This window comes from Scyliorhinus torazame, chromosome 16, assembly GCF_047496885.1.
Source record: "Scyliorhinus torazame isolate Kashiwa2021f chromosome 16, sScyTor2.1, whole genome shotgun sequence".
Taxonomy (NCBI): domain Eukaryota; kingdom Metazoa; phylum Chordata; class Chondrichthyes; order Carcharhiniformes; family Scyliorhinidae; genus Scyliorhinus; species Scyliorhinus torazame.
The window spans coordinates 110,619,121-110,635,568 of record NC_092722.1 but is presented as its reverse complement, the minus strand read 5'-3'; the positions used below and the strand labels follow the sequence as shown (position 1 = coordinate 110,635,568).

Here is a 16,448-nt window from a genome sequence, read left to right as displayed (position 1 = left end):
GTCTGGGAGCGCTGGAGGAAAAATATGAGTTGCCCCCGGGGAATATCTTCAGATATATGCAAGTGAGGGCGTTTACGAGGCAACAGGTGGGGAAATTTCCGCTGCTCCTGACACAGGGGATCCAAGATAGAGTGATTTCCGGGGTATGGGTCGGGGAGGGCAAAGTGTCCGAAATATATCAGGAGATGAGAGACGAGGGGGAGGCGATGATAGAGGAGCTGAAGGGAAAATGGGAAGAAGAGCTGGGAGAGGAAATTGAGGAGGGGCTGTGGGCTGATGCCCTAAGCAGGGTAAATTCCTCGTCTTCGTGTGCCAGGATTAGCCTGATTCAATTTAAGGTTCTACACAGAGCACATATGACGGGAGCAAGGCTGAGCAGGTTCTTCGGAATGGAGGACAGGTGTGGGAGGTGCTCGGGAAGCCCGGCGAACCACACACACATGTTCTGGTCGTGTCCGGCATTGGATGAGTACTGGGGGGCGTGGCAAGGGTGATCTCAAAGTTGGTGAAGGTCCGGGTCAAGCCAGGCTGGGGGTTAGCGATATTTGGGGTAGCGGAAGAGCCGGGAGTGCAGGAGGCGAAAGAGGCCGACATTCTGGCCTTTGCGTCCCTAGTAGCCCGGCGTAGGATTTTACTCATGTGGAAGGAAGTGAAAGGCATGGAGGCCTGGATAAACGACATGGCAGGGTTCATAAAGCTGGAACTAATAAAATTTGCGTTGAGAGGATCGGCCCAGGGGTTCTCCAGGCGGTGGCAACCGTTCCTTGACTATCTCGCGGAACGTTAAGGGTAGATAGAGTGACAGCAGCAGCAACCCGGGGGGGGGGAGCACTATTTTTTGTTAGTTCACTATATTATTTAAATAATGTTATTTACTAGTTATTGTATTATTTTTATGTTGATTTGTAAAAACGGAAAAAGTTTGTTTGAAAAATGTAATAAAATATATATTTTAAAAAAAACTATTACAGACTTACATGCTGTTCGAGTGTATGTCTGCCGGTAGGGGGTACTTATCCGGGTGGCTAACTACATAAGCCACGGCTGCTAGTTTAGCAGCCTGGGCGCTCATTGTAGAGGGGAATTTTACTGCTAACTCCATCAGGTGGTCCTCCACACATATGCCGCATGCTGTTTTCCTGTTTTCCTGTTTCCTGTTCCACCATAGGGGATCTGTGATGAATGGTTACTGTACCCTTAACACCATGTAGGTGATGCCCCTTTAAGACCGGGTTTGGAACCCTGGTGGACTCCGCCTCCGGCTCTGCCCACCAGGGAGCCGTATATAAGGTGACGCCCTGTAGGTGGCACTCAGTAAGCACACGTCTCGGTCACTGACTAGTTCTCTGCTTATTACAGCCTTCATTTACCATTCTACACTCTTGTGTCATTATTGAGGGTACTACAAGATCCGTCAACAAAAATTCTAAAGTTTGTTTGTTGGCTCCCTGTTTATCGGCTTCCCTGATTTCCTAGGGTCCTCCCCACCTTTTGTTTTAGCACAAATGGTCCCTTGGGATCAGTTGTTGCCACTACCTGGCACTCATAGGGTTCTCCTTCGTAATTCAAGTTGTCTGCTAGGAAAGTGGGTAGTTTGTTGCACTGAACATTAGGGCTCAACACGCGATACTGTTCTGGTTAACCGTACCGTCTTTAACTCGTCCGTCCAATAGTAGTTGGATGGGGGTGTGTGTAGTGTAAATGGTTAATGGATTGAGCCCAATTGTGTATGCTGTACCGCCCAGAAAACTGCCAAGAGGTATCTCTCACACAGCGAGAAACCTTGTTCTACTGGGGTTAGGAGCTGGGAGGCATAGACCACCGGACCGAGTCTCCCGTGGCGCACTTGTAAGTGTACAGCGCAAGTGTTGCGTCCGTGGAAGCAGCTTCCGACACAAAGGGGAGTTCTGGGTCTGTTCCTCTAGTACTGGGACCTTCGCTCGGGCCTGTTTTAATTCCAAGACTGCCTGCGTGTGTTTCTCTGGCCCATTCCCACAGGGTGTTCTTTTTCAACAGGTCCGACAATGGGGAGGCTTTGGTGGCAAAACTGTCGATATGGTTTCAGCAATACCCCACCAAGCCTAGAAAGGAACGTAACGAGCTCATATCTTTGGGTAGGGGCAAGTGGGCTATAGACTCAATATGTTTTCTCTCAAACTCATGTTTTCCCTGGGGCCCAAGTATGAGACCTGGGATTTCATGATTTGTGCCTTTTTGAGATTTGCTTTTGACCCCAATGGGGCGAGAAGGGACAATGGTTTGCTAATAATTTCAGATGTTCCTCACTGGCATCCGCTTGAAGCATGAGATCATCTATGCACCGAATTAGGCAGTTAGGCCGTGAAACCCCTTCCGACCCTTCAGCCAATCGCTGCTGAAAAATAGACAGAATTACGGAAATCTTAGGGTAAGCATGTCCATATGTATTGCCGACCCAGAACATAGAATTTATAGTGCAGAAGGAGGCCATTCGGCCCATTGGGTATGCACCGGCACTTAAGCAGCACACCTCCACCCTATCCCCGGAACCCAGTAACCCCACCTAACCTTTTTTGGACACGAAGGGCAGTTTAGCATGGCCAATCCACCTAACCTGCACATCTTTGGACTGTGGGAGGAAACCAGCGGAAACCCACCCAGACACGGGACGAACGTGCAGACTCCGCACAGACAGTGACCCAAGCCGTAAATCGAATCTGGGACCCTGGCACTGTGAAGCAACCGTGCTAACCACTATGCTACCATGCTGAAGAATGAATGCTAATTTGTCCTGGCACTGTTTACTTAGGGGAATCAATCAAAATCCGTTGCTTATGTCCAGCACGGTGAAGTACTTGGCCTGGTTGTTACGTTGGTGCCATGATTGGCTTGTTTTATTCACTCTCGTTAGTCAATTGTCAGCCTCCAAGAGCCGGCTGGTTTCCTGACCGGCCAAATTGGGAAATTGTTGGTGGAGGCTTGTTATTACCTTGGCTATAAACCTTGCTGCTGTAGACTGTTTATTACCTTGGCCAACTCTCCCTTGGCCTGTTTAGGGAAACCGTACTGTTTCTGGGGTCTCGGGTGAGGGCCGTCCATCACTAATTCAGCTGTTACCCGAGCATAGTTACCCTGCGAATGTTTGTGCGTGCTTCGCAAGCATTCCCTGTGCTCCCGGGGTGTCAGTCACTTTTGTGGGTTTTATCCATAGCTCCCCCATATTGCAAACCCTGTTGGTGTATCTCTGCGGAAACGTCCTACCTGCCTCGGCCATCTGCCAAACACAGCAGTTTGTCGGATCAAAGGACAAGATGCATGTACACAGAAAGTTAGAGCCCAGGACGTGCTCTGCTTCTGGGTGGAGGTCTACTAGTATGGCCGGGTGGTGGCACACTAGGTCCCCTAATCTGAGCTCTAATGGATCGGTTTCTGATCCTTCCTGTAAGTGTCTCGTGAATCCATTTGAAATGACTTTCTTTCTGGTGTGCCATGTTGTGTCAATGTCTCTGTTTGGGGTAGTATGGGAGGCCCCTGTGTCCCATAGGAACTCAACAGCGTAGCCTCCTACCTTGCCTTTTTACCTAAACTATCCTATTTGGCGCCATAAAGCCATCTGGGTGAGGCCTGACACCGTCACACCCTGAGACCTGTGTCCACTTGGGGATATGGGGTGGAGGGATTCTCGGTCTGCCCACTGGGGCTATCGTGACTTGTCTCGCTGGCCCCTCTCGTGGCATGGTCCAGGGTCTCCTATTCCTGCAATTTCTGGTGGGGTATAGTGGTCTACCTGGCCACAATTGTACCACTTCCCCAGTGGTGAATGCCTAGGATCCCCCTGGGGCTGATCTCAACCTTTCACTGTGGGAGGAGTGTATGGGGGCAGGAAACCTCTATAATTACCCCCTCTGTCTTTGTCTCCCTCTTCATTGCGTCATACTGGGTCAGGGTTTGGAGCTTTAACTGGATTCATTTTCCGTTTTTATTGGCCTTCGCCTTATTTATTTCCTGAACTTCTTTTTCCCAGGCTCCTGAGTATGTAATTCATCGGCGGGGTTGAAATTCTCACCTGCCCTCTTACCCCCCCCCCCCCCGCACCCCCCCACCACCTCCCCCCCCCGCCCCCACTCCTGTGCTGTGTCACACCCGAGTTCTTGTCCAACTGGCCTATTTTGCACTGCTAACTGGGTTCTGTCGTGTTGGGTGTTCCGACACACAAACAAACCAACACGGTTGTAGATGGTGCAACTCTGTTTTATTATTCTGTACAATAACAACTGTTAACTTCTGGCTGTGGTTCGTACTTCACCAGTTAACCTGTGGACCCAGCCCTAGCACTATCTTAGAGAGGCACTCAGCACATGGTTTATGTCTGAGTGGCACGCTGTGAGCTCTGTGCTCTGAGCTATCTCCTGGTAGAATGAGTGGGAAATGTGGTGTTCCCTGTTTTATAGTGCGTGTGCTCTCACTGGTGATTGGCTGTGATGTTGTGTGTGTGTTGGTTGGTCCATCTACCTGTCCATCAGTGTGTGTGTGTTATTGCACCATGACATGTTAATATGGATATCATGACATCCCCCTTTTCACAAGGATATGTGCCTACATGGTAATAGATACTGGTGTGTACTGAGTGCGGCTGAGTATGTGTGTGCAATATTTACAACATGTACATGAGGCTAAACTATATACATAGGAAGGTGTCAGGTGCAACAGAGCAACGAGGTTGTACCACAAACAAAACAAGTGCAATCATCAAATATCGAAAGAGAACTCCTGGAACGACAAAAAAAAAAACACGTTAACAATGTTGCACAACAATTCAGTGAGTCCAATGTGCAAACAGGCTCATAAGTCCAGACTAGTAGGGGGGCGACGAATTTGGGTTGACCGCCTCAAGGGTGGGTCAGGATCCAGCGGCTGAGGAATGGGCCTGGCCATGGGTGATAGAGGAACAGGCAGAGTGGCAGGAAACTCCACGAAGTTGACATCAGGGACAACAGGAGGGCGTGGCACCGGTGCATGATCATGTAGTGAGCGCGGAAGCAGCCGAAGGGCCTGCCGATTACGCCGGCGAATGGAGCCATCAGGCATGAGAACCAGGAATGAGCGGGGAGCCACGCAGCGGAGAACCTCGGCAGTTGCCGACCAGCCACCCTCCGGTAGGTGTATGCGAACATTGTCTCCAGGGGCCAGGGCAGGAAGATCAGTTGCCCGAGTATCCTATGCCACCTTCTGCTGAGCACGCTGCTGTTGGCATCCTTTGCAGTACTGGAGCATGGTCGGGTTTAGGAACATGAATGGACGGCACAGTGGTCCTGAGGGTGCGACCCATCAACAGCTGGGCTGGTGAGAGGCCTGTGGACAGTGGGGCCGAGCGATAGGCCAGCAGGGCTAAACAGAAGTCAGATCCAGCATCAGCAGCCTTGCAGAAGAGACGCTTCACGATATGGACGCCCTTTTCCGCCTTGCCATTCGACTAGGGATGCAAAGGGCTGGACGTCACGCGTGTGAAGCCATATGAAGCGGCAAAAGACCATTCTTGGCTCGCAAAACAGAGTCCATTGTCCGACATGACTGTAAGCGGAATGCCATGGCGAGCGAAGGTTTCTTTACATGCTCTGATTACAGCTAATGATGTCAAGTCGTGCAGGCGTATGACTTCCGGATAATTGGAAAAATAGTCAATTATAATGACATAGTCCCTGCAGAGCGCATGAAAAAGGTCCACACCCACCTTTGCCCAGGGGGACGTTACCAACTCATGGGGCTGAAGTGTCTCAGGGGGTTGCGCCGGCTGAAACCTTTGGCAGGTGGGGCAGTTGAGCACCATGTTGGCAATGTCGTCGCTGATGCCCGGCCAGTACACAGCTTCTCGGGCCCTCCGCCTGCACTTTTCAACTCCGAGATGGCCTTCGTGCAATTGTTCGAGGACAAGCCGGTGCATGCTGTGTGGGATCACGATCCGGTCCAACTTTAGGAGGACACCATCAATGACGGCCAAGTCGTCTCGGACATTGTAGAATTGTGGGCACTGCCCCTTGAGCCACCCTCCCATCATGTGGCGCATCACACGTTGCAGTCTCACGGCGAATGAGGGCCAGACTTGCATCAGTAGCCGGCAGATTGGCCGATGTGAAGGTTACTTGTGCGTCGACCTGACAAACGAACCCCCCCAATTCGGGCGGTGTGCTCACTGCTCTGGACAGGGCATCCGCGATGATGAGGTCCTTTCCCGGGGTGTAGACAAGTTTGAAGTCGTATACCTCCGGAGCTTGAGCAGAATGCGCTGGAGGCGAGGGGTCATCTCGTTGAGGTCCTTTTGTATGATGCCGACCAGGGGGCGATGGTTGGTCTCCACGGTGAACTGCGGAAGACCATACACATAGTCGTGGAATTTATCTATGCCGGTTAACAAACCCAGGCACTCCTTCTCAATCTGTGCATAGCGCTGTTCTGTGGGGGTCATGGCCCGCAAGGCATAGGCGACCGAGGCCCATGATGCAGTGTCGTCCCGTTGCAGGAATACCGCCCCAATGCCGGACTGGCTGGCATCAGTCGAGATCTTTGTGTCTCGAGACGTGTTGAAGTACACCAATACCGGGGCGGTGGTGAGCTTGAGCTTGAGCACCTCCCATTCCTTCTGGTGTGCGGGCAACCACTGGAATTCCGTAGTCTTCTTTACCAGGTGGCGAAGAGCCGTTGTATGCGAGGCAAGGTTGGGAATAAACTTCCCCAGGAAGTTGACCATCCCGAGAAAGCGTAGCACTGCCTTCTTGTCTGCCAGCCGTGGCATGACTGCAATAGCTGCCATTTTGTTGGCATCCGGACGCACCCCTGACCGGGATATGTGGTCCCCCAGAAACTTTAGCTCAGTTTGGCCAAAAGAACACTTGGCTCGGTTGAGGTGCAGGCCGTGATCTCATATCCGTGCAAAGACACGCTGGAGACAACTGATGTGCTCCTGTGGTGTGGTGGACCAGATGATGACGTCATCAACATAGACGCGCACCCCTTCGATGCCCTCCATCATCTATTCCATGATGCGATGGAACACCTCGGATGCCGAGATGATGCCAAACGGCATCCTATAGTACCAGTATCTGCCAAAGGGAGTGTTGAAAGTGCACAGCTTCCTGCTGGACTGATCCAGCTGAATCTGCCAAAAACCCTTTGAGGCATCAAGCTTTGTAAAAATTTTAGCCCGGGCCTTTTCGCTCGTGATTTCTTCCCATTTGGGTATGGGGTAGCGTTCCCTCATGATGTTATTGTTCAGGTCTTTCAGGTAGATGCAGATCCGGAACTCACCAGAGGGCTTTTTTACGCACACCATGGAGCTGACCCATGGTGTAGGCTCCGTGACCCGGGAAAGCACTCTTTGGTCCTGCAGATCCTGCAGCTGCTGCTTGAGGCGGTCCTTGAGTGGTGCTGGGACTCTACGAGGTGCGTCCAGTTTGAGCCATATTCTGTAAGTGTAGGGCAGTGTGCCCATGCCCTCGAAAACCTCCTGGTTGTGGGCGAGGAGCGAGTGGAGCTGCGCCCTAAAGTCTGCATCCGGGAAATCGGACGTGCCTTCTGGAGACAGAGTGTGTACCCGCTGAACGAGGTGGACGATCTTGCACGCCTGTGCGCCTAGCAGAGAGTCTTTCAAGGATCCAACTATCTCAAAGGACAGTGTGGCTGTGTATGAATTGTGTGCAACCTCGAGTTAGCAGGACCCCATGGCCGGGATAACATTACCGTCGTAATCGACCAACTGACAGCGGGATGGCCGAATCGGTGGTTTGACCTTCAAGGTGTAGAAGGCTGACCATGCAATGAGATTGGCTGAGGCACCAGTGTCTAAGTGGAATGTGATTGGTGATCAGTTGACCGTTAGGGTGGCACACCATTCATCGCCCGGATTAACGCTGTGCACTGGCATCGGCTGGTGGGTCCTACTTGGGGACATCCGATTTCTGTCAATTACCGCAACGCGGAAGGGTTCCCGGTCGTCGGTATCACCGGCCTGTACGTCGTCAGGAGGCTGAATGGCCCGCACGTCCCTGCGAGGCTGGTGGAATTGCAGAGTGTTGGCAGGTTGAGCTGCGCGACAGCAGGCAGCGTAATGGCCCATCTTGCCACAGCGGAGGCATTGTCGAGTTTTGGCTGGACATTGCCGCTTTAAGTGTGCGGATCCACAGTTGCCGCACATCGTGACATCATGGCGTTCGTTGTGCCACCGCGCATGCGCGGTGCGGTCCTGCGTAGAGCGTGCCTACGCATCACGTCCCTCTGCGTCGCCGTCACCTCTTTTGGCGCGTACAAGCGTGGGAGGCCTCAGAAAGCGGGCAAAATGGCTGCCCTCGTCGGGCCGCGGGTCGGGAGGAACTCAATAGACTGGACCTGCTCGGCCTCGTAGGACCCCTGCCGTGCCGATTCGGCCACCTGGAATTGGGAATACCGGCTGGTCGCGTTTTCGTGGAGGACGCAGGTTTCGATGGCGGTGGCTAGGGTGAGGCGCTTTATTCTGAGGAGCTGCTGGTGTAGGGTGTCCGAGGTGACCCCAAAAACTATCTGATCATGAATCATGGAATCGGAGGAGGCCTCATAGCAGCAGGACTGCGCGAGGATACGGAGGTGTGTCAAAAAAGATTGAAAAGGCTCATCCTTACCCTGCAGGCGCTGCTGGAAGAAGTACCTCTCGAAAACTCTCATTCACTTCGACGCTGAAGTTTTGCTCAAATTTCAGAAGGACCGTCTTGTACTTCGTCTTGTCCTCGCCTTCCGCGAATGCCAGGGAGTTGTAGATGTGGATGGCGTGTTGCCCCGCCGTGGAGAGGAGGAGGGCAATTTTCCTGGTGTCCGATGCATTCTCCCTGTCTGTGGCTTCTAGGAAGAGCTGGAAGCGCTGTTTAAACAGCTTCCAGTTGACGCCGAGATTTCCAGCGATTTGGAGCGGCTGCGGCGGGCTGATGGTGTCCATGGTGCAGGATGGCGGATCTCTGAAGAGGTGCAGGTAGGTCTCACAGTCGCTGGCAAGTTTCCAATCCTGGTATCATGTCGTGTTGGGTGTTCCGACACACAAAGGAACGAACACGGTTGTAGATGGTACAACTCTGTTTTATTATTCTGTACAATAACAACTGTTAACTTCTGGCTGTGGTTCGTACTTCACCAGTTAACCTGTGGACCCAGCCCTAGCACTATCTTAGTGAGGCACTCAGCACATGGTCTATGTCTGAGTGGCACGCTGTGAGCTCTGTGCTCTGAGCTATCTCCTGGTAGAATGAGCGGGAACTGTGATGTTCCCTGTTTTATAGTGCGTGTGCTCTCACTGGTGATTGGCTGTGATGTTGTGTGTGTGTTGATTGGTCCGTCTACCTGTCAATCAGTGTGTGTGTGTGATTGCACCATGATATGTTAATATGGATATCATGACAGGTTCTATTCAATGCCCCAAAAAACTCTGCTGGGCTTAGACACATAAACATCCTTCCATCGCCGACGCACAGTGGCAGCCGTGTGTACCATCTACAAGATGCACTGCAGTAACTCACCAAGGCTCCTTCGACAGCACCTTCAAAACCCACAACCATCTAGAAGACTAAGGGCAGCAGGTACATGGGAGCCCCACCACCTGGAGGTTCCCTTCCAAGTCACTCGCCATTGTGACTTGGAAATATATCGCCGTTCCTTCACTGTCCCTAGGTCAAAATCCTGCAACACCTTCCTTCATAGCACAGTGGGTGTACGTACACCACATGGACTGCAGTGGTTCAAGAGGGCAGCTCACCATCACCTTCTGAAGGGGAATTAGGGATGGGCATCAAATGCTGGCCTCGCCAGTGACAGCCACATCCTGTAAAATGAATTTTAAAAAAGAAAAGTTTTTGATCATTGTAACACATTAAAGAAGCTATATAAAAGCAAGTTATTGCTACAGAAACTGCCCAAATCACTTTGTGTGTGATTGTGTGGTTGTTACCTCAGCATGAGCAATCACAGCTTCTTCCCACCATTCACAGTTCAATATAAATCTGAGAGACAGCGGAGACTGGAGAAAGGAAAGTGTTTTATTTCACAGGGCCAACTGGCACTCGTGATCACCTCAAACACAAGAAGAAACTGCTGGAAAAATGCAGCAGGCTCTTCAGCGCCCGTGGAGGAAAGAGATGGCTTAACGTTTCTGATGCGGAATACTCATTCAAACTTGATGCAGGGTCCACATCTGAACGATTATTTTATCTCTGCCCTCCATTAACTGTTAACAATCCTGCTGAGTGTTTCCATCCTTTCCTGGTTTTATTTCCGATTCCCAGCAAATTAACTTTGCTGCTTTTTTTCTTTAACTTGTACTCCGGGCGAAGGCCAACATTTAACCAAAGGCTGAAGCACGTGGATCAGGTCAGGAACAAAACCCCATTTGAAAATGTCTCCAAGAAAACACTTGCTGAACATCAGTGTTACTAATTTGGAAAGATTTGCTTTAACTTTCATTTCAATCATGTCTTCAAGTGTCCCTGGATTGAAGAGATCATTTCATCCTTAAGGAAAGAGCTTGCATGTAAAGGATTGTCATTCAGGGCATCCCACCGCAAAGAACTACTGTCCCATTATGCATTTTTAAAACGTTTTCCTTGTTGTAATGTAGCATCTGTCGCAGCTAAATTGTACAGAAAACCCCGCAAACTGGATGACCAAATAACCCGTTTCAGTGATTTTGGTTGCGAGATAAATATTGATCAGGATCCTGGGGGAATTAATTCCTTGCTCTTCTTTGAAATGTTGTTCTGCGACCTTTTACAAAAACTTGAAAACCACAGACAGGGTTTAATACCTCATCAGCACCCCCTCAGTATTTTACTCGAGTGTCAACCTGGGATATGCTCTCAAGTCGCTGGAGTGGGACTTGTATCCATAACCTACTGACCCAGAGGCAAGGGCACTACCCTACTGAGTCACTCTTGACACAAGGGTGCTGAAGCCTGTGATCGGCTGCAGCAAACATCCCAGCCAACTTTCCCCCTTTCAAAGCTGGGGCCCTGAGGTCAACTTCAGAAACCTTGGGCTGAATTCTCCGCTTTGCAGAGCCGACAGTGAGAATTGTGATTGAGCAAAGATAGCGCGCATTGGAAAAAGTGCTGTTTGTGCCCACCACAAATTCCTTGGCCGTAGTCCAGTCCCTTGTTGGCACCGTTATCAAAGTTTGCGCCCTGCGAAGCGGGTCCATACAAAACTGTTGTTTGCATGAATTTAAATATCATTAGAGGGTTGGACAGTTCATGCTCCATCCCTCCACAATACCCCATTCCTCTCAGGGAGAGGTCATGCGGGTGCGAATTGGTGCAAGTATTTACAAGCAGGAACTGGACGCCATGGCTGGTGAGGGGGTGCAGGAGGCTAAAGAAACTCTTTAAAAGTTGGCAGGCTTGCTTGGGGGTGGCTGCCCGGGCTGGGGGCAGTAGCGATGACTTGGTGCCAAGTCCACGGACTCGGGAGTTCCCCTCAGGGCCGGGGTGGCCTGGCTCAGACCGCCATTGCTACAGCATGTGGATTTAAAAGCACTCCTTTGGTGCTACTTATAGGCTCCTGGCTGCTCAATGTCCTGTGGATGTTCAGCGAGCCTCTGGTGATGTGGTGGCCCAACCATGCTGCCCTCTGGAAACCCTCATACCCCAGTGGCATCATAAGGGGGATGGGCCAGGCCAAGCTCAATAAGTGGTCCACCAGGTGTTGGCACTCCTCGGAAGTGCTGCCCCACTGCAGAGGAAGGTGATCAGCAGAGCTCACCCCAACCATAGAACATAGAACATAGAAAATACAGCACAGAACAGGCCCTTCGGCCCACGATATTGCGCCGAACCTTTGTCCTAGATTAATCATAGATTATCATTGAATTTACAGTGCAGAAGGAGGCCATTCGGCCCCCCCGAGTCCGCACCGGCCCCCGGAAAGAGCACCCCACCCAAACCCAACACCTCCACCCAACACCAAGGGCAATTTTGGACACTAAGGGCAATTTATCATGGCCAATCCACATACCCTGCACATCTTTGGACTGTGGGAGGAAACCGGAGCACCCGGAGGAAACCCACGCAGACACGGGGAGGACGTGCAGACTCCGCACAGACAGTGACCCAAGCCGGAATCGAACCTGGGACCCTGGAGCTGTGAAGCAATTGTGCTATCCACAATGCTACCGTGCTGCCCTTAAGAACAAATAAATCTACACTATATCATTTTACCGTAATCCATGTACCTATCCCATAGCTGCTTGAAAGTCCCTAATGTTTCCGATTCAACTACTTCCACAGGCAGTGCATTCCATGCCCCCACTACTCTCTGGGTAAAGAACCTACCTCTGATATCCCTCCTATATCTTCCACCTTTCACCTTAAATTTATGTCCCCTTGTAATGGTTTGTTCCACCCGGGGAAAAAGTCTCTGACTGTCTACTCTATCTATTCCCCTGATCATCTTATAAACCTCTATCAAGTCGGCCCTCATCCTTCTCCGTTCTAATGAGAAAAGGCCTAGCACCCTCAACCTTTCCTCGTAAGACCTACTGGGCATCTGCACTGTGGCCTTTGAAACTCTCCCTGGTTTTCTGCCCCTCTCAGAGCAGGGGCCTCTCCAGTGAGCCCCAACCCTCAGGATCATAAGCTGTCTCCTCCTAGTGAGACTGGTAGCACTCTCTGCCACCTCCTCCCAAGCGCTGTTTAGGTGGGCGGGCTTGAGTCTGTCGGCTACCCTCGGAAAGAGGGTGTGCCTCCTCTCCTTATTGACATTGAGCAGTGGGCCCACGCCAGACTCCCGAAATTGGTGGGGAGGAGGGGTTGGGGGTTGGGGGGCAGGAGGGGGGACACAGGTTTCCCCTGAGCCACCTTCGTGGCTGCAGTAAGTGTGCTTCAAAACAGCTCCAGCTATCAGGCTATTTTGCGCTAATTCCGGCCTCCGTGGTTACACCACCCGCTGGGCCGTGAATTGCATTCAATTTGCACCAGCTGAGCGCGAGTCCATTTACATTTCCTGAATCCCGGAATGTATATCGCCCCCCCCCCACCACCCCTCCACCACCACTCCCCCCCCCCCCCACCCCCCCCCCCACCCCCCCACACCCCCCCACCCCCCCACCCCACCCCCCACCCCAACCCCCCCTTTTCAATCCCGGTGAGAACACTAATTTTAGGGCGGGATTCTCCATCCCACCGTACCCGTTTTCTGGTGAGGCGGGCCCCCATCGGCAGCGGGATTCTCCGTCCCAGCAGCTGGCCAATGGGGTTTCCCAGTGTGGGCATCCCCATGCCGTCGGGAAGTCCGCGGGCGTGCGTATGCTGCCAGAGAAACGGAGGATCCCACTGACGGAGAATCTTATTCTCCCAAACAGAGAATCCCGGCCCTCATTGTTACCACCTAGGACCAGCTAACTCAGCTGAGATAAAAGATCAAATCAGTGTCCTACCAGGTCCATCTATATCGGCTAACTACCAGATAACACACTGAACCAACAAAGGAATTTGAGAACATCTCATTTCAGTATTTGCAGCTGTCCAAATGTTCTCCCTCACCAGTTACTGCAGATTTGTTCCTTTAATTGGTGACTGAAAGCTTTGTTGCCAAGGTCATAATATTTCTGGCTGATGAATAACTGCTGCCTTCAAATGAAGTGCATTCAATTCTGCCCTGCCCAAAGTTATCGATGGCCAAATTAAGCCTGTGTGGACGGAGAGGGAATTATTTAGCACTCCTCCCTGTCTAATAATTTGGGTTCAAATTTCTGTTTGTTTGCGGCCTGAAGAAAAACTTCTCTATTTGAAAAGTTACTTTGACTGCCTCCCATTCAGCTCAGAGAAATCAGTACGCCTCGATCTATTCATAGATCTATAAATAACCTCAATTGTTATTATTTAGCCGGTGCTAAGAATGTGGGGATTAATTTCTGCTGGGCATAAAGGAAGTTCAGACAGTTTTATTGAGTTAAATGCAGGCAGTAATTGTCAAGCTGCTCATGCTGATTGTTTGTTGGCCGCACCCTACACAAGTGGAAGGTTAAGTTTCTCACCCTTTGATCATCAATGATAATCATTAGTAATTACTTGCACAAACTGGAAATGAAGCATCAAATCCGTTAAGTGCTCAAGTGGTAGCATAACACTTGTGCTGATAGGGGGTAAAAAATGAGAACATTCCAAGGAAAAGAGGAAAGTTGAGAGGCTCAGGTTTGCTGTCATGCTGGAGGTTTATCCAAGACACAACGCTTTAGATGCGTAATGAAAGCCCTCATCTAATTCACACCTGTTAGTCGATGTGCAATTGTACATAGTTTTGCCAAATGGGTTGGGTGAGGGGCATTGGAAAATTCTTAACTTTATATTCTTCTTCCCCAGGTAGCATCCTCGATTGCGCCATGATCTTATCTTGGGGCAGTGAAAGGAGGCAGGCCCCAAATCTACCTCAACTGGAACAAGCAGGTATCATGCTACCATTTTTGTTGATTTGTAAGGAAAAAAATTGTGTTTGAAAACTTTAATAAAATATATATTTTTTAAAAATTCAGTTAAAATCTAATAGTTGTGCAAGGCCCTGTACATAGAGTCAGATAGATTTATATATATGTAACCAAGCAATAAAAATGAAACTAAAAGTACATCAGGCAGGGCAGCATGGTGGCGCAGTGGTTAGCACTGCTGGCTCACAGGGCCGAGGACCCGGGTTCGATCCCGGCCCCAGGTCACAGTCCCTGTGGAGTTTCTGCATTCTCCCCGTGTCTGCGTGGGTCTCCCCCCCCACAACCCAAAAGATGTGCAGGGTCGGTGGATTGGCCACGCTAAATTGCCCCTTAATTGGGAAAGAAAGTGAATTGGATACTTTAAATGTATTAAAACAAAACATGAGGCATTGTGCTAAAAGAACAAACCAATGGCCTCATGCTTTTCATCAGTTTTCTCTCCCTCAGCCCCTCTTATTATGTTACAGAAGAAGGACTGTCTGATTTATTGGAGCTGATGCTTGATACATTCACTATTGTGTATGGCAGTCAGTGTAAAGAGACACAAAGAATTAAATGTAGTTCACGTTGAGTTGATTGTTCATTCCTGCTATGAATGTTAAATCCATAATATAGATGGGTGCTATAGTCCGGGTGCTATAGTCAGACTGTTTGTATGTATGTATGTTGGCAGACGTGTGTTGCATGCTTGATGTCCCTGTTTTGAAGTCAGTTGAGGGCATGCGTCGATTTTCCCATGCAACAATCAGGCTGAATGCCCAAGGCTTGTGTATTGGACCATGGCAACATCGCCTAGGACAGTCGCAACCTTTGGACTCAACTTTACAGTTGACACTTTGGACTCCCAACTCCCTGCCGAGAAATGAAAATGAATGCAATTGTGTGCAACCCAGCCAAATAGGTGGCAGCAAACATGACTACTGGTTACAGGACCTGCCAGCCGGCAGTGACACCTGTGGGGCACACTGCCAACAAACACAAGTACAAAATACTGCCAACTAGGCACCTATAGAAATCTCAGGAAGAAGAAGGATGAGGGCTTCAGTCAGAAAAAAATCAGCTATAGGAGGCAGGCATCATCTATAATAATCTTCTATTAATGTTTTTAAGTTTATTATATGAGAGAATAGTGCAACAGTGGTGACAGTTCAAAATTATGGAATTGCCTGGAAAGTGCTTTGGGATCATAGAATCACAGAACTTACAATGCAGAAGGAGGCCATTCGGCCCATCGAGTCTGCACCGGCCCTTGGAAAGAGCACCCCACCCAAGTCCATACCTCCACCCGATCTCCATGACCCCACCTAACCTTTTTGTAGACATTAAGGGCAATTTAGCATGGCCAATTCACCTGACCAGCACATCTTTGGACTGTGGGAAGAAACCGGAGCACCCGGAGGAAACCCATGCAGACACAGGGAGAACGTGCAGACTCTGCACAGACAGTGACCCAAGCCGGGAATCAAACCTGGGACCCTGGAGCTGTGAAACAACTGTGCAACCGTGCTGCCATTTAGAAACTGTCTCGCAATTTCTAAAGGCACTTTATAAACACTATTTTTTTGCTAGTTTTACTATCTTGAAAACGCCCTACAACTCGTACAAATGCCCATGCTTTGATCTGGGCTCCCACAATCTTAACAACATTTATATCACATTCCAAAGCTCTTGGCCGGGCACAGACCATATGATAATTTGTGGATCAAACAAACTCCCATCAAATCCGAGGTTGACCTGAACACAAAGCACTATTACCTGACTGTCAAAGCCAGATGTGTTCATGAAGGATGGCCATTGCAGTTATTCTCCACCCGGTTCCCATAGTATCACATCCTGGCTGGAGCTGGCAGGCTCGATGTCTTTCTCTGTGACTTTTCATGCAAGACTTGCAAGAATAGTGGTTAAATGCAGTTTCTGAAAGATCATATGTTGATAGTTAACTAGGTGTAATCCCCCAGTTACTTTACTTCAAAGTCAGGTAGGA

The 16,448-nt window shown here is 50.1% G+C and overlaps 1 long non-coding RNA gene across 1 annotated transcript in view; it reads left to right on the top strand.

Moving 5' to 3' along the window:
- LOC140392401 (uncharacterized) overlaps window positions 1–14,427 on the top strand; it is a 34,843-nt gene extending 20,416 nt beyond the window's left edge. The window contains exon 3 of the long non-coding RNA XR_011935334.1: window positions 14,343–14,427. This is a non-coding gene — a long non-coding RNA (uncharacterized lncRNA). The remainder of the gene's footprint in view (window positions 1–14,342) is intronic.
- Window positions 14,428–16,448: the final 2,021 nt, after the last annotated feature.